The 20,890-nt window shown below is 45.8% G+C and overlaps 1 protein-coding gene across 7 annotated transcripts in view; it reads right to left on the reverse strand.

Moving 5' to 3' along the window:
- MTMR4 (myotubularin related protein 4) overlaps positions 1-20,890 on the reverse strand; it is a 133,634-nt gene that overhangs the window by 99,116 nt on the left and 13,628 nt on the right. For 2 of the 7 annotated variants that reach the window (XM_048823880.2, XM_048823877.2), the window contains one exon: positions 14,653-14,721. The exons of 1 other annotated variant lie outside the window; for it this stretch is intronic. The gene's annotated coding sequence lies outside the window, so the exon portion shown is untranslated. Of the gene's footprint in view, positions 1-4,511; positions 4,730-14,652; positions 14,722-15,437; positions 15,884-18,780; positions 18,790-20,704; positions 20,834-20,890 lie in introns of those variants that run through there. 4 more of the 7 variants (XM_048823882.2, XM_075120752.1, XM_048823878.2 and 1 more) reach the window with 4 other exon arrangements.

The raw sequence follows: 20,890 nt of genomic DNA on the forward strand, positions 1-20,890 counted from the left end.
CCGCAAATTTGCTGAGAGTGCAATCCACACCATCCTCCAGATCATTTATGAAGATATTGAACAAAAACCGGCCCCAGGACTGACCCTTGGGGCACTCCACTTGATACCGGCTGCCAACTAGACATGGAGCCATTGATAACTACCCGTTGAGCCCGAAGAGAGGTACAGACTGAAAGCTGTTTGGGGCTGGGACCATCTTTTTGTTGTGTTTGTCGCAGGGGTGCTGGAACAATTTGTATAGTGGGGGTGCTGAGAGCCACTGAACCAAACCCTATGTTTTATGGAAACCACTTCAAGCCAGGGGGTGAGGGAGCACCCCCAGCACCCTTAGTTTCAGCACCTATGGTTTCTGGAGTGCCCAGCACAACAGGGCCCTAGTCGAGGACTGGAGCTCTGGTGCTACCACAAGTACAAAGGAATCTTAAATGAACAAATTCACTCAAAAATTTCTAAGAGCTATTTTTCTTTTGCAGCAACAAAGTGAACACACTGTTAGTTAATGGTGTAAATGTGCACAAAATGTGCAATTAATGCATGGCCGAAAGTACCCAAAGACCCCCAGAAGAGTTTTCACATATGATGGGTGGGTGTGTATGTATTTTACATATACAGATAGTTTTTTAAAAGGAGGTTTTAACTTCTTAACTTTGTGTTACTCTGACATACCAAGTCCTGAAAAATATAATCGCTTTCGTGGCCAAAATTAATATACCCAGATGTACTGATGAGGAAAGAGGTTCTGGAGTCACCTACTCCATTCTCTGAAATGCTGACACTGAAATCAAACAACCACAATTAATCCAGTGAGTAAGTCACAAATTTTTATAAAATCTTTGAACCCTGGCTTCCCTTATTACTATGGAGGTTCTAAGGAAGAGACTACATTACTCCCTGACACTACAGCAGTACAGTCACACCAGCGTTAGCCAAGTTGACACAGCTGACCGTTCCGATGGCTACACCTGGAAACTGGTTTTGGGATCAACCTCTCAGGATAGGAACAGGCACGATGTGATAAATCACAAGCCTTGGTACTGTTCTCTTGCTCTGTGACTTTTCATGGCATCACACTGTTGCCATTGCTGTCCATGCTAGCCACTGACCCAGACTGTAATGGATAACAGCCACATTAGAGTCTGAGAATTTATCCTAGTGTTCTTCTCTAACCCTAACCAATACTTGAAGAAAGCTCTGGGTATAAGGGGAACCTGTTAAGACACTCAGGTCACCCCCATTTCTGTATCTGAACCTCCAAGCCAGTTTTAACTAGCATCCGTTTGGAACGATTTCCATTGCTGTCTCCGCACACAGGTTTAATTTCATTAATAAACTCACTACTAATTTTATCTGAGCAAGGAAGGGGATTCAGATGAGCTTAAATTTGTTGCCTAAATGTTTTGAACGTTGTGGATTTTCTTTGCCAGATCTAAAAGTGTACTATCATGCTGCCCCTTAAAAAACAGGATCCTACTACGGCAATGTTACATCGAAAGTCCATACAAATTGTTTCTGAAAGAACATACACTCAGACAGAAAAAGTAAAAAGAAAAAATAAAGTCTCTACAAGTGGATCATGTGCCCTATAGTGATCCCAAAACATTACTAGGTTTGGCTAACCTAAGAAGGGCATAGATTGTAAGCTAAAGACAGCAGGGACTATCTTTTTGTTCTGTGTTTTTACAGCGCCTTAGAAATCAGCCTGTTGTGGAGTGGAAACAGAATAAGTTTGGTTGATGCAGACCAGCAAGCAAGTTTGTATCAAGTGCCTGCTCCCTATCCACACCAGTGGTGTGACACAGGTTTAACCAGGATGGATGTGTGCCAAATTTAATGCTATAGGTAATCCATCCTCTTCATACTCGTCTGGTCTAATTCACATGTTGTCCTTTTTAACTTGGGTGATGGGAACAGAGGTGGAGTTTAATTTTTTTTTTTTAATATGCTTGGCTGTTTTTGTAATAAAGACAAAAATCCATGTCTCTCCTAGAGCTAACACACCAATGAAACATGCCAGATCTTCTTTTGTTGTCAGATGAGGAGCTTCCTTACTCCACCTGAAGTTAAAGTTACAAGTTTGACAGAGTTCTCTCTCTCTGAGCAAACCCTCTTTAAGAAACAAACCTCAGAACAGTGCAATTTCTCCATCTTCTTTGTCTGATAAAGAAAACTTTATGATTAAATGGGAAAAGGAACTGTCACACCTTCTCCAATCAGAGGCACTGATCTCCAGGGTTGAAATCCCAGGGCTCCTGAAGTTAATGTACTTTTCATCAACTTCAACAGGACAAGGATTTCTCCTTAAGTCTTTTATACAGTTTATTTCATTTTAACACATTCATTAAGGCTTAACATAAGATAATGACACCAGGTACTAGTACTAGTGAAAATAAGTAAGATGCAAGTTACATCTCTGACAGATATTAGAGTCACTTCATTCAATAGGACACCCTGCTTCACAAACTCTGTTATCTCAGCACTGATCACTTCTTCTGTGTTACGCTGGGGCAGAAAAGATAATTGTCTTTTTAGTACCAAGTACTTTGGAGTCTTGTATCTTGGGTATTTGAACTCTGAGGAACATAACAGATAATCAGATGCTCGTTCAGTTTTTGGGCCAGCTGCTCAATCAGTTATTTGAAGGAGAGGGTAAAATCTCCACTCTCCTTTGTTGTCCGAATGGGTTCAACAGGCCTGGAACCTTGCATCTCTGTACAAGACAAGGAAGGCACACTCTGATAAGGGATACAAACTCACAGCATGCACTGTGCTTCTGCAGATTCCTTTAGCAAAAAGGTGAAGATAGTGAAATTTAATCCTCTACTCTCCTTTCTGCTTATTTTATTTCCATTTTTCTCCACTTCCTCCTGTCTCTCTCGTTATGTCTCTTCCTCTTCTCTAAATTCTGTGTTAGATTTAACAAATATGAAGTTCTGATCTAATTAAACAGATAAAAACCTTCTGCTGTATTTCACGTCTGACTTAGCAATGCAGGCCAGAACCCTGTGCAGTGTATTTGTAATGGGACTGACTTTGGGATCTGTGGATTGGATCATTTTATAACATTAAAAATATATTTAAAAATTAACCACCCTCCAGCCAGCTCCTACCATTCACTCTCCTCACCCAGGAAACAGCCACGCCCAGGATCACGCTTCAATGCTTTGCTCTTTCTGTATTCAGGGGCTCCTGAAATTACAGGCTAGAGCAGTGGTTTTAACACTGCGATACACAAGCTCTTGTCAGGGGTACGCAAGAAAAATCCTGTAATGCCAGACAACACATTTTATTTAGTAAGACTTGGAAATCTAACCACAGGTATATTATGACCCCATCTCAGATGGGGGTACATGGTAGACTACATTACTTGGAAAGGGGTACGTAGCTTAAAAAGTTTGAAAACCACTGGGCTAGAGCAAGAAGAGGGTCGTGCTGGGTAGCATTTCGGGGGCAGGCAGGTGGGGAGGAAACTTTCAACCCTTAAGCAGGGAGCAAAGTTGGCATCCCTATAACTTACACCTTCTGTTTTTAAAAGGAAGATGAGGAACTGGAGAAAGAGGATGAAGGGGGGAAAAACAGGGAACTGAGAGGGTGAGAAAACTGCTCATCCTCTCAGTTCCCTGTTTTTTGTTTTACTGGTGCCAACAGTCAACCTAGAGGAGAGGGAAAGAGTGATGGAAGAAGCAGCCTAAGGACACCAGCAAGGTAACCAGACCCCTAACAGCAAAGGGTAGGGAACAGAGGTCATTTGCATGCTGGCACATGTCTGTCTTTGGAAGCTAGTGCCTCTGGGTCCTTGTGTTTGGGTTGTGCTGCATTCTGGATAACATGGTGCTCCCCTCAGCAGCTGCCTGCCGATTTCCCTTCATATTCCTCAAGTCACCCTTGTAACATGCACAGTCCCATGTAAGTTGGGAGCCTCTGTCTCTCTGGGCAGTGAGACTGCCCTCTATTGTCAATGGGACAACAATAATCCTCCCAAGGGGAGACTAGGACAAGTACCAACTCTTCAGACAAAGGAGCAGATTAAATTCAACTCAGCGCACAACCCCTCAGCATTTATTCACTCATCCCCAATGACTGCAGGAAATCTCAGGAGTGCTTGCTCCCAATTCCAAACACCAGGTCCCTGTGCTCCCAAACACACCCTGCACTCTGTCCCCTCAGCCACGCAATCAGCGATCCTCCCTCCCATAACACTCAACCCTACAACTTGCTGACCAGCCCTCCTCTCTCTTCTACAGCAGAGAGTCATCAACATAACTCCTCTGGAGCTCACCCTGACATCCAGCTGGTCACAAGGTTACCTGCATCGTCCATCGAGATTTATGGAATATATCAACCAATCCAGTTCGAATTCCCACCTGCTTCCTCCCAGTGACCCAGTGCACACCATCTGCCTCCATGCATTCTCACCCCAACGCTGGACACTGCGAACATCAGTTCAAATTAGTCACCAATGTCCAGGTGCTGACCAAGACTGAAGATGCCACAAATGGCTGGGCTGACTTCACCTGTAGGACTGGAGCTTGCTGGAGTGAAGCTGTCACAGCGAGCAACTGCTGCTCAGGAACTCTGCTTCCACCTTGCCCTAAGGAACCGCCGGGGCTCACACTCGACAGAGCCTCTGTTGGGACGTGCAATTTGGGCACTGCCAGGGCACAGGGAAACACCGGGCTTTCCACTAGACCCAATCCAGAATTTCTGCCTCCAACTCCTATGATTCTCCTATCAGAGCAAAGCAGTCAGAACTGCTGCATTACCACTTCCCTTGTCAGAGGGAATCCATCCAGAAGAAAAGCATCTCCAATGGCAGAGGGAAAGTTTCTCTCTGGCTAGGCTCTTCAATGACCGCCATTGCAATGATGATGCATAACAAAAGGTGCAAAACCCCCAGAAAACAGGGACTTCACAGCTTAACAGATACTTCTGCTTTCAGGGCCAAGGGACTTTCCCTTCCCATGGGTGGCAACAAGCTGTTTTAGGCCTTGTCTACACTCCATACACTGCAGGTCCACGTGAGTTATTTTGCCTTACAGTGCCTGGCCTCCACACAATGTTTTTGTCGGGAACCATCTGGTATTTTAACCCCACTTTGGAAGTGGGTTCACTGAGCTGTGGGATGAGTTTACCCGCAGCAGAGTAGATGTGGATGCATCCCCATCCTGAACCCACTTGCCAAGTCCTCTTACTGCTATCCCTTGCTGCTTAGCTGGCTACTGGAGGTATCCTGTCTGTTTACCTCTGTGCCCTGTACTGCTCTGGAGCTATCCTGACCAAATGTCACCTCCCCATCCCACTGAAATGCTGGCAGGCAGACTGGTTCTAACTTTTGAGACTCCAGCTTTTGTGGAGTTCACACATCCCTGTCATCCTCTTGACTACTGAGCAGTCCAGTCTCGTTCTTCACCCTGGTACCATACTGAGATCCAGGACTTCACGCCCCTCTTCCCAGAAGGCAGTGATCAGGCATATCTGAATGGCAGTCACTTAGCTCAGGGGTACAAGCTGCTATCGTAACAAATGCAGGCTAGGTGGCATGTCCAGGACAGCCTCTAGTACCATGGTAAGGCAAAGGCACTCTGGCTGGAGTACAGACCTGGTAAATACTACAGAAAGTCTGGGAGAGCCAGAACATCCTGCTCGTACTGTGAAGAGCTGGACTGTGTGTTTGTGGGCTCCCTGATTGATCCTCCAGACTAGGATCTTGTCATCTCTTGATCCCTGGGGCAGAGACAATCGCAGAGATCCAGAACCCTCCAATCACAGCCAGAGAATCAACCCGAACCACGTGCAGAGACCCAAACTGTGGCAGGGACCAAGTCCAGTAAATATGAAATTACATGTTACATCAGAACTGAATGGGGAAAGGGGTAAGCAACTTAGTTCTGGGCACCATGAGAGCACTACCATATTGGTCTACCTTCTCTCTGCCTCCTGGGCTTTTAATCATAGAATATCAGAGTTGGAAGGGACCTCAGGAGGTCATCTAGTCCAACCCCCTGCTCAAAGCAGGACCAATCCCCAATTAAATCATCCCAGCCAGGGCTTTGTCAAGCCACTGCCTCATACCCCTGCTACCCAAACTGACAGCCATGCCAGACACTGTAAATTCTATTCCTTTATTTCTATAAATATGCAAACATAAAAACACCACTTAAGCTTGCTGTATACTGCCGAACTCCCCCTACTGAGGCACTTGCTAGTCTTCACCCACCCGATTGACCCCACCATCCCCATGCAAAATGGCAGTACTGTATGGACTAACCTGAAGAAAGGCACTTTTATTGCTGCAGAATATACAGAAAAGTATAAAAATCATGTTTCTGGCTCCTAGTTTCATGAATGTCCTCAACTTAGCACAACCATGAGTTGTTACGCGTTAAATCACTCAAATCATGCTACAGCCATTTCCCAAAAGAAAACTATTTTAAGGAACTTAAAGGAATTCAACCCTCTGAATTACTGCAGAATTCTATTAATTTGGCAGTGCACTTTCTGCTGATCTGCGAGTTAAAAAGGAGAACTTTCTGCACAAGCGGTGCTCTGATTCAGCAGAGAGCTGGGCAGCGCTGAGCGCTGTGGTTCCCCTTACACTCCTGCACCAGCTCTGCACCAAAAAGCAGCAGAGCACAACTTGCCCATTGGCGCAATGCCTTTTTGAACAGAAGGAACACACCTCAGGGTAATAGCCTCCATAGTAATGGCAGCCTGCAGAGGTGCCCGTAAAATTACTAGCCTGCCTCTACTGCACCCTCTTTAGGTAGCTGCCAGTCATGCTGACAAATGCCAAAAAACACACTCACTCTTACAAGTGACACCTAGATTTGAGGTCTGAGCAAAATGCATCCCCCACTCTATGCCCCTGAGCAGCTATATTGTTTTGTAGTGGCCTCCCAACCTGGCCCCATCCATTAGCAAGGCCCTTCCCCTTGATCTCAAATAGGTTGTGCAAAACGAAGCACAGGGTGGCTAAAAATCAATTGGGGGGGGGGGGGAGAGAGATAGATTTTTTTTTTAATTTAAATTGAATTTTTTTATTTTGCTCTTTAAGTTATAATACATTTTTCTTTCTAAAGATAAGCTATTTTGAGAAAAAAACAAACAAAATAAAGTCTAATTTAAATAAAAAAAATCCTTTGTTTAAAAAAAATCACATAGCTGTAAATGTGAAACATTTTGATAAGACAAGTTTGTGTCCAAAACACTTATAGGTGCTTTAATAAAAATACTTTTACATGCTGTTTTGTGTTTTAATTAAATGCCAGTTACCATCTTAATGCAGCTTGACCCAAGTCATGAGCAAAAAGTTAATTATCTAGTAAATAAGCAATATCATTCACCACTTTCTAACATGCTAAAAATGTATGATTAATAAGGATCTGAAAATATTAAGCTACATAATTGCTTAAACAAACATATATCATTATAGTGTACCCCCAGACACCAAAAAGATGTACCAAATCTAGCATAAAGGCCTTATTTAGTTGTAAATCAACATGTTTTAATGGTTACATGATCAACCAATGAGAACAAACCTCTCTTTAGAAAATAACTGAAGTCCAAATGAAAAAACTGATTAAAATTTGTGATTAACTGATTTCAATCAACCCAGCCTGACACAGCAAGCATCTATCCTAAGACAAAGATGCTCGTCATCAGCCTCAGTCCCAGGATCCTCCATCTACCTTTCAGCCTTCCAAATGCACATTCCACATTCATTCTACACCTACTCAGGGAATGGTTAAACAGTTCCTTTCTCCCTCCAAGCGTCCAGTAAAAGGCTTCATAAGCCAGGGCAGCAGAGGGTAAGCTAAATGACTGATGGATGGTGATACCAACAATGTCCATCAATACCACTGGTGCAGAAGTTCCATTTGTCATTGCAAAACACCAGTCCAGGCTTTATAAAGATCCTAGTATCATGAACCTTTCCAGACCATCCTGCATAAATAAGGCTACGATTTAGTCATGGGTATTTTTAATAAAAGTCATGGACAGGTCATGGGCAATAAACAAAAATTCACGGCCTGTGACCCGACCATGATTTATACCGCTGACTAAATTTTGCAGGGGAGGGAGGGACGCACTGCTGGGGGGCACCTCTGGGACCAGCAGCACCAGGTACCGGGGGCCGCTGAGCAGCAGCTGCTCTGGCCATTCCGGGATCAGCTGCTCAGGCAGTCCCTGGCACCAGCCACAGTGGCCGCTGCTCAGGTGCTCCCCGGGGCCAGTTGCCTCAGCAGCTGACTGCAGAGCCACTCCAGCAGTGGCCAGTGGGGCTGACCCCAGGGCCGCATAAGCAGAAGTCCCGGAAAGTCATGGAATCTGTGACTTCCGCAACCTCTGTGACAGACACGGAGCCCTACCCATAAATATTGGTGAACTTTCCATGGTGATCAACCAGGCCTTGCAGCACCATGGAGAAATATCCTTTCCTATTGAACTCCAAGGCCTGGGGCCAGAGGTAAAAAATAGGCAGGTGGCCCCAATTTGGGAACTGTATCTGTGCAGACCTGTTAATAACCACCTGTGCAGTGCCCAGTCTTGTGACCTTGGGGTCAGAGTTTAGGACAGAAGGGACCACTAGATCATCTAGTCTGACCCTCTAGGCGAACACCCCCACCTGTCACCCGCACAGTGAACCCAACCACCAAAATAAGAGCAGAGTATTACCACTCACAGGAGACTGAACTGTTATTATGTGCCACAGGCAAAGCATAGACAGGACTGAGGCATACCATCACTGGAGCCTCCCCTAATGGCAGGGAAACGATTGAGTGAAATATACCCAGAGAATCCTGCCAAGTGACCCACACCAACAAGCAGCAGACGAAGGTAAAAAATCCCTAAGGTCACTGTCAATCTGACCTGGGAAAATTCCTTTCCAACCCCACATAAGGTGATCAGTTAGATCCTGAGCCTATAATCAAGCCCAGGCAGCAGAGCCTTCTTGATAGTAGCACACATTTCCATGACAAAAGCTCCACCAGTTGATCTACCAACATCAAACTGGTTAGTTACTGATCAGTAACAATCATGGGTGATAAGCTTCCAGATGGCAATAGTCACATGCTTCTCCACGCTGTGGGCAGCTCTCATATAGGTGTTCTGCTGCGGTAGTTCCAGGAAGAGCTCTGCACAGATCACTGGGAAAGTGGCTTTTGACATCTTGATATTCTGCCACCACGGCTGGTCATCCCAGTCTGCAGCACTGTCCTTTCCTACCAGCCAGTGCCAGTGGACTAAGTCCAAAAGTGGCGCTCCATGGAGTCAAACTGCTGCAAGAAAAGACTGAGATAGTTCCACTTGATTTCAGCATCCACCTTCTCAGATGCCCTTATCACTCTGGTTCTAAATTTGTGCAATGATTTCAGACATGCTTGCAGCAGCCTGTTTATATTCATCACCATGAGGATTGCAGCAATCGCAAATATTTCCTCCATGCTGCCTGACAATGCTTTGAAAATGGCACTGGCTTGCAAACCCCAGACGGAGGACGGAATGAAAGAAGAAGAATCATGGAAATTATTTAACCTCAAGTCCCAGAATTCCATTGTCTTCTGGTAGGTGTCCCACAATGCGCAGCACAAAAGTGCACATAACAGAACACACACAGCACAACAGCCGAGCAATGCACCATGGGCTGTCTGACCAGAATGCTGAGCACTTGTTTCAAAACATCACAGTGCTGTCTGGCTGCAACGATACCAGACTAAAGTATCTCAGTTGTGGGATACAGTTGTGCGCTGCTCTCACAACACTTGTTGCAGTTCACTAAATGTGGATACACAACCCCCCCCGCCATGTTTCCAGAGTAGACGTGCCCTTATTCTATAGAGCTAATCCTTGCAGATGAAAAAGCACAGAGCGTCCCAGTAAGGTTAGACAACTCAGCATGCCTTCACCTTCAGCTAAGAAGCTGCTCTTGCCCACCCCTACAGCTAACTGACTGAGCTTGAGAGGGTTAAGTTCTTGTCTACATGGTGTGTTAAGCTGCACCTGAGGGTTGTAAATTCTAGTCCACACCAGCAACTCTCACACAGGAACTGGCCCTTGGGGACCCTGCTGGTGCACACTAGAAGTTCGCTAGTGCACATTAACGTAACCCCAGAACTACACTAAAGCACACTAAGGAATTTATAGTGCATGTCAGCAAGGTCCACATAGGCCACTTAGTGTGTGACAGTCACTGGTGCACAGTAATGCAGTGCAGACAAGCTCTAACACTCAATCTGCTGCCTTTTCTCCATTTGTCAGTAATGCAGTAACTTTTAAATGCTACATCAGATCAATTCCAAAGTTTCAGGAAATGTTCTAGGCACCAATGGACAGAATGCTAGTGATTTTGGTGAAAGTCGGCAAATCGGAAGGGAGGCACGGGAGACCCATGGAGCTTCCAGCATTTCATCAGGAGAGCCAACAGCTTCATCTGGGTTTTTAAGTATCTATAGAACAAAGATCCAGTTGATAGCAGCCGTTTTCCAGCATAACAACACCCCCAGCTCAACTCTGCCCATAGTCCCAATATGGTTTAAAATGGGGGGGGGGGGGGGCGCACAGCTTACAGAGACACTGGCATGTCTGCTCAGCGGGGAAAGGGAGCAGGAGCGGCGGCAATGAGGGACCACAGAGTCCCTGGCACGGGGAGAGGACAATGGGGCAATGGTATAGAGGGAGGAGGGCATGGGAAACATAGAATTCTTTGCATTCACAGAGCCCGTGGCAAGCAGAGGAAAGAAGCACTCTGGTATAGGAGATAGGGAAATGGGGGGGCACAGAGATGCTGATGGAAGGTGGGCTTGCAGGGAGTCCCTGAAATATAGAGGAATGGAGGGCACTTGTGGGGGAGAATGAAAAGATGCAGGGAGCCCCCTGGTGAGCGCAGGGAGCTTGCCAAAGAAGTCTATGACACCCTAGTTTGAATAATGATTGTATCCCAGTTATTTAAGAGCTCTAGATAGCGAATACCTTCTCTGCACAACCCTCCCCTAGAGCACAGGGACTTCAGCGCTAGTGGCAGAGAAGCATACAGCACTTCCACTTCCTTTTTCCCCTGACAAGGGAGTGGGGAACGAGAGAAAGAAAGACCCTCTAGAAGCACAGTGCTGAGACACTGGTGAACGACGCCTCTGGGAAAGGCACCGCTTACTGAGCTTCCACATCTCTGCTTGCAGACAGGTATCCCCAGGCTGAGGGTACATCTACACTGCAAAAAAACGCAGCAGCAAGTCTCAGAGCCCAGGTCAATTGACTCAGGCTCGCGCTATGGGGCTAAAAATAGTAATGTAGACATTTCCGCTGGGGCTGGAGCCTGGGATCCAAGACCCTTGCTGGGTTTCAGAGCCTAGGTGCTAGCCAACGTGGGTATGTCTACACTGCTATTTTTAGCCCCACAGCATACATCAGTTTACCCAGGCTCTGGGAATTGCTGCTGCTGGGTTTTGTTTTGTTTTTTGCAGTGCAGACATACCCTAAGAGAAACCTAGATTTGCAAGGGAGGATCTGCTTGTATAAGCAGAGGATTTGAAAAGCCTCAGCAGGGCAGACTCAACCCTTCCTCCTTCTCTGGTATGGACCACAAATCCTATGTAGTTTCCTTGGTAGTGGTAAGATGAGACTTTAAAAACCACAGTCCCACCCACTCTGCATGAACATAAATCCCCACACCACTGGGTGCAAGAGAAAGATTTGCCCATGAGTCCTTGGTCGAATTGTCTCTTCCTGGCATGAGCGTGCAGAGATGTCGTGCATTGGCAGTTACTCTCCAACTCACAAGTGGCTGACTTTGTCTGGGAGTGGATGTGTCATTACACAAAGTAAAACTATTTCCGCATGATTATTTCCTCCCCCTCCCCCCCCCTCCACGTTTCCTCACACGTTCTTGTCAACTGCTGGAAATGGCCCACCTTGACACCGGGAAAAAGTTATTAAAACAACAATAAGGCTTTTAAAAGCATTTTTAGAAAACCTCTGCCAAACTTTCCATCACTCCCAGTTAGAGAGCAGAGTGGTGCTGAAAAGGTCCAGCACTTTTAAAAGATAATGATAGCAAAAGCATTAAGTCACTGAATCATTTTTGCTTAAACTGTCCAAACACAAAACAAAAGTAAGACTAACAAAGCCCCAAACCCTTGGCCAGAAAATTTTCAGCTCAAAAAGAGAAAGATTAACAACTGAACAAGAGCTTTAAAATGGAATGCTTAGGGTACTTTAACTGCAGCTGTCACTAAGTACTCTGATAACAATGAGTGAGTAACAGGTATACATCAGTTTTGCTAGACTGACCAAGACAATTTCATCTTAGAATGCAGAAATGTACGCACTCAAAAGGGAATAATGATTCTACTTCTGACTGAGCCAATTGCTCTCTACTATCTCCCAACTCACTTAACACCAGAGAACTGTGTGATTTGGAGCTTCTGATCAATTGTTTCACTCAGAGCTTGGATGCTTTTGGGGTAAAAAGGCTTAGAAGAGATTCTCAGACCCATCTTCATACCCAAAAAAAGTCATTAAGATGTAGTTAAGGTTGATGAGTATTCCATCATTTAAAGAAGATGCACAAGGAAACTATCAGAGTTTTAAAAAAAAAATCCAAAGTTTGGAAATTACTTAAGGGTGTATAGATCATAGTAAGAGATAATTACTTACCTTGTAACTCTGGTAGGGTTCTCACCGCATAGCATAGGACTGGCACAATTCCCCTACTTTGGAAGTTTGTTTTGTTTTAACACAGAGGACAGCAGGAGCAGGGTAGAGTGTAAGCCAGGCCTGCAGTAGTGATCCGTGCCACACCTGATGAAAACACACACTGCCCTCCAAACAACCCAAACAGTTCCTCAGTCCCATGGGAGGAGACATTCCCAGCAAGAAGAGTTAATTCTAGAGAATCAGAACCGTGTTTTGGGAGAAAACTGAACAACAAGGTACCCAGGAACAAGCACCTTAGAAAAAGGACATCTCTAAGGGAGTGGCGAGTAACTTGACACCTTCAAAAATATAAATATACAGGTAAATAACTTTCTCACCTCTACAGATATGACCCCCTGCAGAGCAAGAAGCTTAAGGAATGTCCCCGAAGAAAAAGGAGAGAAAAGCTGCAGAAGAAAGCAATAACAAGGCCTATGACAACGATACGAGCAGGGAGGAATTGGTTTGGTTCTGCTTTTTCTGTATCACATTAACACCATTATCTCCCTTAAGAGGAGCCAGGTACCACTTTCAAGTCCAACACCAGACAAAACATTCAAGTCTGTAGAAAAAGATAATGAACAGCAAGAAAATCCCATGTAAAAAACAGTGCCCTGACAGTCAAATCCCAAAATAAAGCATAGCTTTTGCGGGGAATGGGAGAGATTTTCCAACCCTACCTGGAAACAATCTCAGGAGCAGAGTACAAAGCGGGATTCCCTGCTTGAGACTGAATTCAAAGAATAACTATTGGAAAGACATGGGGAGGGGATCATTCATCTGCTTTGCAAATGTCTAAGATGGAAACAGCTCCAAGGCAGGCCGTGGTGCAATCTTGTCTCCAGTCAAGGCACCCTTCATCTGGCTTTTAGTTTCAAGCCAGCCAGGTAACATGGTCCTCTCAATAACAGCATGAGCCAGCAAACTAGTGTCAGATGAAAAAGAGCAGAGTGGACTTTCCTGGGGACTTAGTCCTCTCCAAACAGGGCTCCAAGAACCGTTGGACTCTGGGCGTATAGAGAAGAGCCTCCCTGGAATGGGCATGCAGTTGTGGGAAGAACATAGGCAGGACAATAGGCTCCAACATTGCCTTGGAAAGTAACCTCACATGAACCCACACTAACATCATGTTCTTGTAAAACCTGGTATAAGGCAGGTCAGTGTCTTGGGCCTGAAGCTCATGCTGTGAGGTAAAAATCACTGGCATCAGGACAGTAACCTTCCATATAGGAAATGTAAGCTCTCTGAAACCAAACAGTTCAGATGGAAAGTACACATTTCCCTCCTCGTTTCTGGTATCAAACATCAGTATTATACAGCCCAGCTGGGGCCAAGCAGTAGTACAAGAAAGGCTATAACAAGTAACAAGCAATCTAAGTAGCCCCGGACAGGCATCAAAATGCATTACTATTTATAAATCACTCATCTGATCCTCCTAAGAGAAATCCTATCCCTTTAGACTCTCCTGCAGAGGACTGGGAGGGGTGGGGAATGTTTCTCTAGATACATGTTATTTATTAACTCAGTAGAAGCCAAATCCAATCTTGCAAAAGATAACATACTTCAGCTATCAATGGACAGTCATGATAGCTCTCCCCCATATGGGGGAAAAGTGATTATTAGTTTAGCTCCTGGAGACGTTAAGTTGGAAAGCATAGGAAATAGGAAAGTCTGTCAACATACTGAAGGCTAGATTGTGCATTTGCTCCTAGCCCCTAATATGAAGCAGTGCATAGCAGTGCTGTTCCAGGAATCTCTGAGAAAGAACTGTAAAGGAATAGGTGACGTCAGAGGGGAACAAATGAAAAACCTGCATAGATTTGTTTCTTGTTTGGTAATAGGGTGGGCTTCTTTCTGAAGCAAGTGTCAGGGGTCATAGGTATCTTTATTTATTAGGTTCATCTATTAGTGGAAAAGTAATAATATATAAAACAAATATTACTTTTAACTAATTAACACTACCTTTTGAGACTTTGATTCTTCTGTGGTTGTAGATGTCTCTAAGCTTATTCTACGGAGGCTGACATTTTCCTGCAAAGAGAAATAAAAATCTCATAGTGAAAAACTATGCATTGAAATCCAGAGAAGCACTTTCAAAAAACACAATACCCATCCCTTTGACTTAGTGCATGGCTACACTTGCAAGTTAGAGCACATTAAAGCAGCCCCGGGTGCCCTAACTCATGACACATCCACACTAGCAAGGCACGTAGAGCGCCCGGACTCCGCAGCTGGAGCGCTCCTGGTAATCCACCTCGAGGAGAAGCAGAATGCTTGCTACACCCCCGCTGGAGCACCATGGTGCCAGTGTGGATGCCCTGGTCTATTAATGCACTCTGATTGGTCTCCAGAAGTGTCCCACAATGCCTGTTCTAGCCACTCTGGTCATCACTTTGAACTCTACTGCCCTGCCCTCAGGTGACCAGCCATCAGACCCACCCTTTAAATTCTCTGGGAATTTTGAAAATCTCTTTCCTGTTTGCTCAGCAAGGCATGGAGTGCTCTCAGTGAATCTTTCCAGGTGACCATGGCTCCACGCACCAGGCGATCCCCAGTATGGAGCAACAGCGAGGTGCGGGACCTCATCAGTGTTGGGGGCGGGGGAGGAAGCTGTCCAGTCCCAGCTGCGCTCCAGCCAAAGGAATTATGATACCTTTGGGCAGTTTTCAAGGGACATGATGGAAAGGGGCCATGACAGGGATGCACTGCAGTGCAGGATTAAAGTGAAGGAGCTGTGGAATGCCTACCTCAAAGCCCGAGAGGCAAACAGCCGCTCCAGTGCTGCCCCCGTGACCTGCCGTTTTTACAAAGAGCTGGATGTAATGCTTGGGGGCGACCCAACCTCCACTCCGAGGACCACCATGGACACTTCAGAGCCCAGTTCAACAAGGCAGGAGGAGGAGGAGGAAAATGGGAGCAAGGGTGCTGAGGAGGAGGAAGACAGCCCAGCATCCCTAGATGCACGCAGCCAGGAGCTGTTCTCAAGCCAGGAGGAAGGTAGCCAGCCGCCGCGGCCGATGCTTGGGGAAGAACAAACACCAGAGGAGGTGCCCAGTAAGTGGCTTTTATTTTGGGAAGGAAGTTGTTCGGTGCGGGGTCTTGGGGGTGAGGAGCACAGCATTCCAGACAGGAAGGCTGAGTATGATAACAGGACGTACGCAAATCTGTGATTGAACCATTCTCCACCCCACCCCCTTGCCCTTTCTGTTTCCCAAGGAGTTGTGTTTCTTTTCAATAAATGCATTTTTTGGCTTTGAAAACATTCTTTATTATTGCATTAAGTAAAAGATACCTTAGTCCAGGAAAGCAACAGGCACTGCAAGTCACTGTAGCAAACACAGATTCCTACTAACAGTGGAATCACTGCACTTCACTCCTGTGCAGGGCACCAAACATTACTGGTGGCTTTCAGCCTCAAATTGCTCCCTCAAGGCATCCCTAATCCTTGCAGCCCTGCACTGGGCCCCTCTAACAGCCCTGCTCTCTGATTGATCAAATTCAGCCTCCAGGTGTTGAACCATGAAGTTCCATGCCTGAGTGAATCTTTCACCCTTCCCTTCAAATATGTTATGGAGGGTACAGCACGTGGATATAACCGTGGGGATGTTGTCATCGGCCAGGTCCAGCTTCCCATACAGATGGCGCCAGTGGCCCTTTAAAAGGCCAAAAGCACACTCCAGTCATTCTGCACCGACTCAGCCTGTTGTTGAACCGCTCCTTCCTGCTGTCAAGGCTCCCTGTGTAGGGTTTCATGAGCCAGGGCATTAAAGGGTAAGCGGGGTCTCCAAGGATCACAATGGGCATTTCTATTTCCCCTACAGTGATCATCTGGTCTAGGAAGAAAGACCTGGCTTGCAGCTTCCTGAACAAGCCTGTGTTCCAAAAGATGCGTGCATCATGCACCTTTCCGGACCAGCCTGCGTTCATGTCAATGAAACGGTGATCCACAAGCACCTGGAGAACCAAAGAGAAATACCCCTTCTGATTAACGTACTCGGAGGCTAGATGGGCTGGTGCCAGAATTGGAATATGCGTCCCATCCATCACCCCTCCGCAGTTAGAGAATTTGTGCAAAGCCAGACACAATGTCATGCACGTTACCCAGAGTCATGGTTCTTCTGAGCAGGATGCAATTAATGGCCCTGGAAACTTCCATCAACACGATTCCAACAAGAAAAGGAGTACTTGTGGCACCTTAGAGACTAACCAATTTATTTGAGCATGAGCTTTCGTGAGCCACATTGTGCCCACATATCTATTCAGGGGACACCATCACAGGGCCTAATAACATCAGCCACACTATCAGAGGCTCCTTCACCTGCACATCCACCAATGTGATATATGCCATCATGTGCCAGCAATGCCCCTCTGCCATGTACATTGGTCAAACTGGACAGTCTCTACGTAAAAGAATAAATGGACACAAATCAGATGTCAAGAATTATAACATTCATAAACCAGTCGGAGAACACTTCAATCTCTCTGGTCACGCAATCACAGACATGAAGGTCGCTATCTTAAAACAAAAAAACTTCAAATCCAGACTCCAGCGAGAAACTGCTGAATTGGAATTCATTTGCAAATTGGATACTATTAATTTAGGCTTAAATAGAGACTGGGAGTGGCTAAGTCATTATGCAAGGTAGCCTGTTTCCTCTTGTTTTTTCCTAACCCCCTCCTCCCCCCAGATATTCTGGTTTAACTTGGATTTAAACTTGGAGAGTGGTCAGTTTAGATGAGCTATTACCAGCAGGAGAGTGAATTTGTGTGTGTATGGGGGTGGGGGGGAAGTGAGAAAACCTGGATCTATGCAGGAAATAGCCCGACTTGATTATGTAAAGAGTTGTCACTTTGGATGGGCTAGCACCAGCAGGAGAGTGAATTTGTGTGGGGGGGTGGAGGGTGAGAAAACCTGGATTTGTGCTGGAAATGGCCCACCTGTTGATCACTTTAGATAAGCTATTACCAGCAGGACAGTGGGGTGGGAGGAGGTATTGTTTCATATTCTCTGTGTGTATATAAAGTCTGCTGCAGTTTCCACGGTACACATCTGATGAAGTGAGCTGTGGCTCACGAAAGCTCATGCTCAAATAAATTGGTTAGTCTCTAAGGTGCCACAAGTACTCCTTTTCTTTTTGCGAATACAGACTAACACGGCTGTTCCTCTGAAACGATTCCAACAGTCGACTTTCCCACTCCAAACTGGTTAGCGACCAATCGGTAGCTGTCTGGAGTTGCCAGCTTCAAAACTGCAATAGCCACCCGCTTCTCCACAGGCAGGGAAGCTCTCAATCTTGTATCCTTGCGCCGCAGTGTGGGGGTGAGCTCAGCACACAGTCCCATGAAAGTGGATTTTCTCATCTGAAAGTTCTTCAGCCACTGCTTGTCATCCCAGACTTGCATGACGATGTGATCCCACCACTCAATGCTTGTTTCCCGAGCTCAAAAGTGGCGTTCCACTGCGGTGAGCATGACCATGAATGCCACAAGCAATCTCGTGTCGTATGCATTATGCGAGTCGACATCATCGTCTGGCTCCTCACTGTCAGTTTGTAGCTTAAGGAGTAACTCGACTGCCATTTGTGACATGCTAGCGAGACCCATCAGCATATTCCTCAGCACTTCAGGATCCATTCCCACAGACTGAAAGGGAAGACAGCGCACGCAGTACAAAAAGCACTGAAAGATGGCGCCAAATGTGGACAGAAGAACAGGGATTGCTGGGATGCGAAGTGATGCATCATGGGATGTTAGGACAGGACCCAGAATGCCCTGCACCCCCTTCCCCCCTTCCCACAAGCCACAGCACCAGAATGGGAAGAGGTGCTCTGTGGGATAGCTGCCCATAATGCACCACTCTCAATACCGCTGCAAGTACTGCAAACGTGGCCACTCCAGTGCATTTGCAGCTGACAGTGTAAACACACTGCAGCGCTTTCCCTACTGAGTTCTCCGACGGCAGCTTTAACTCACAGCACTCTACATCTGCAAGTGTAGCCATGCCCTTAGCTTCCCTCAATAACTACAAGCAGGGAAGGGAGAGAAGATTTTTGAAGATTTTTTTGTAATTATTTGTTACTTTTTAATTACCTGAGAGACACTCAGATACTACCAAGGTGAGCATCACATATGATTAGATAGAACAAAAATTTCATTTCCACTTGGTGCTGTAATTTTTTCCAGTTAAAAGTAATTGTGTGTTAACTTTCATTTCTCTACTTTCATGCAAGGAAGTGTCCATGAATTTCTAATGGAGACAAACTGCACACTCCCCTGAGAAATGGTGCCTCTGAGCTCTGGCATCTTTTTTCTGTATCTTCAGCCCAGTACTTGCAAGTGCTTTAGAGGATAGGATTAAAATTCAAAATGATCTGGACAAACTGGAGAAATGGTCTGAAGTAAATAGGATGAAATTCAATAAGGACAAATGCAAAGTACTCCACTTAGGAAGGAACAATCAGTTGCACACTTATAAAATGGGAAATGACTGTCTAGGAACGAGTACTGTGGAAAGAGATATGGGGGTCATAGTGGATCACAAGCTAAATATGAGTCAACAGTGTAACGCTGTTGCAAAAAAAGCAAACATCATTCTGGGATGTATTAGCAGGAGTATTGTAAGCAAGACACGAGAAGTAATTCTTCCACTCTACTCTGCGCTGATGAGGCCTCAACTGGAGTATTTGGTGCCACATTTCTGGAAAGATGTGGACAAACTGGAGAAAGTCCAGAGAAGAGCAACAAAAATGATTAAAGGTCTAGAAAACATGACCTATGAGGGAAGATTGAAAAAATTGGGTTTGTTTAGTCTGGAGAAGAGAAGACAGAGAGGACATGATAATTTTCAAGGACATAAAAGGTTGTTACAAGAAGGAGGGAAAAAAATTATTCTTATTAACCTCTGATCAGGGGGCTGGTGCACATGACTTACGAGGAGAGGCTGAGGGAACTGGGCTTGTTTAGTCTGCAGAAGAGAAAAGTCAGAGGTATTTGATAGCAGCCTTCAATAACTTGAAGGGGGTTCCAAAGAGGGTGGAGCTCGGCTGTTCTCAGCAGTGGCAGATGACAGAACAAGGAGCAATGGTCTCAAGTTGCAGTGGGGGAGGTCTAGGTTGGATATTAGGAAACATTATTTCACTAGGAGGGTAGGGAAGCAGTGGAATGGGTTACCTGGGGAGGTGGTGGAATCTCCATCCTTAGAGGTTTTTAAGGCCCGGCTTGACAAAGCCCTGGCTGGGATGATTTAGTTGGTGCTGGTCCTGCTTTGAGCAGGGGGTTGGACTAGATGATCTCCCGAGGTGTCTTCCAACCCTGATATTCTATGGTTCTAAGAAGCAATGGGCTTAAACTGCAGCAAGAGCGGTTTAGGTTGGAAATTAGAAAAAACCTCCTAATTGTCAGAGCGGTTAAGCACTGGAATAAATTGCCTAGGGAGGCTGTGGGATCGCCATCATTGGGGCTTTTTAAGAGCAGGTTGGACAAACACCTGTCAGGGATGGTCTAGATCAGTGCTACTCACAGTGGTGGTCTGTGGAACGTTATCGGCTGCCAGTCTGCGCGCACATTGGAAAAAAAAAATTGCCGGTCCCCCACATCAGATAGCTTGAGAAGCACTGGTCTAGAAAATACTTAGTCCTGCCTTGAGTGCAGGGGACTGGACTAGATGACCTCTTGAGTTCCCTTCCAGTTCTATGATTCTACTCCACTCCCCTGTAGGGCATGGGAATATAAAGTTGAGGTCAGGATGGTCTTGCCTTAAGGGGGAGAGACCAGAGACACACTCAGGAAGAAGCTGTCCCAAGAAGAGAGACTCATTGTGCTCATAATAATGGAGACAGTGTTATAACCTACATGATCACTCCGTGCATGGGATACACACACAATGGGTCTGGATGCTAGCCCAGTGAATCACAAACCATTTTGTTGGAAGTCCCTGAACGCAGCCATACCAATCCACCCTCCACAAAAGCCGGGGATAAGGAGACATTCTCTGAAGAGCCCCACAGGTACTAACCTTCACCCGGGCACTACCACCTGCTGCAGCTGTGATGCAACAGCACAGAATGCTGTCCTGGGGAGAGAGACAGCCAACGAGAGGGCAGCTTGAGCTGGGGAGGGGCCTCGGGATCCACCCGAAGGGGCAGTTGGGGAAAAACAGCTGTTAGAAAAGGAGAAGAATCTCAATGCTGAGCTAGCAGAT

This window comes from Caretta caretta, chromosome 17, assembly GCF_965140235.1.
Source record: "Caretta caretta isolate rCarCar2 chromosome 17, rCarCar1.hap1, whole genome shotgun sequence".
NCBI lineage: Eukaryota > Metazoa > Chordata > Testudines > Cheloniidae > Caretta > Caretta caretta.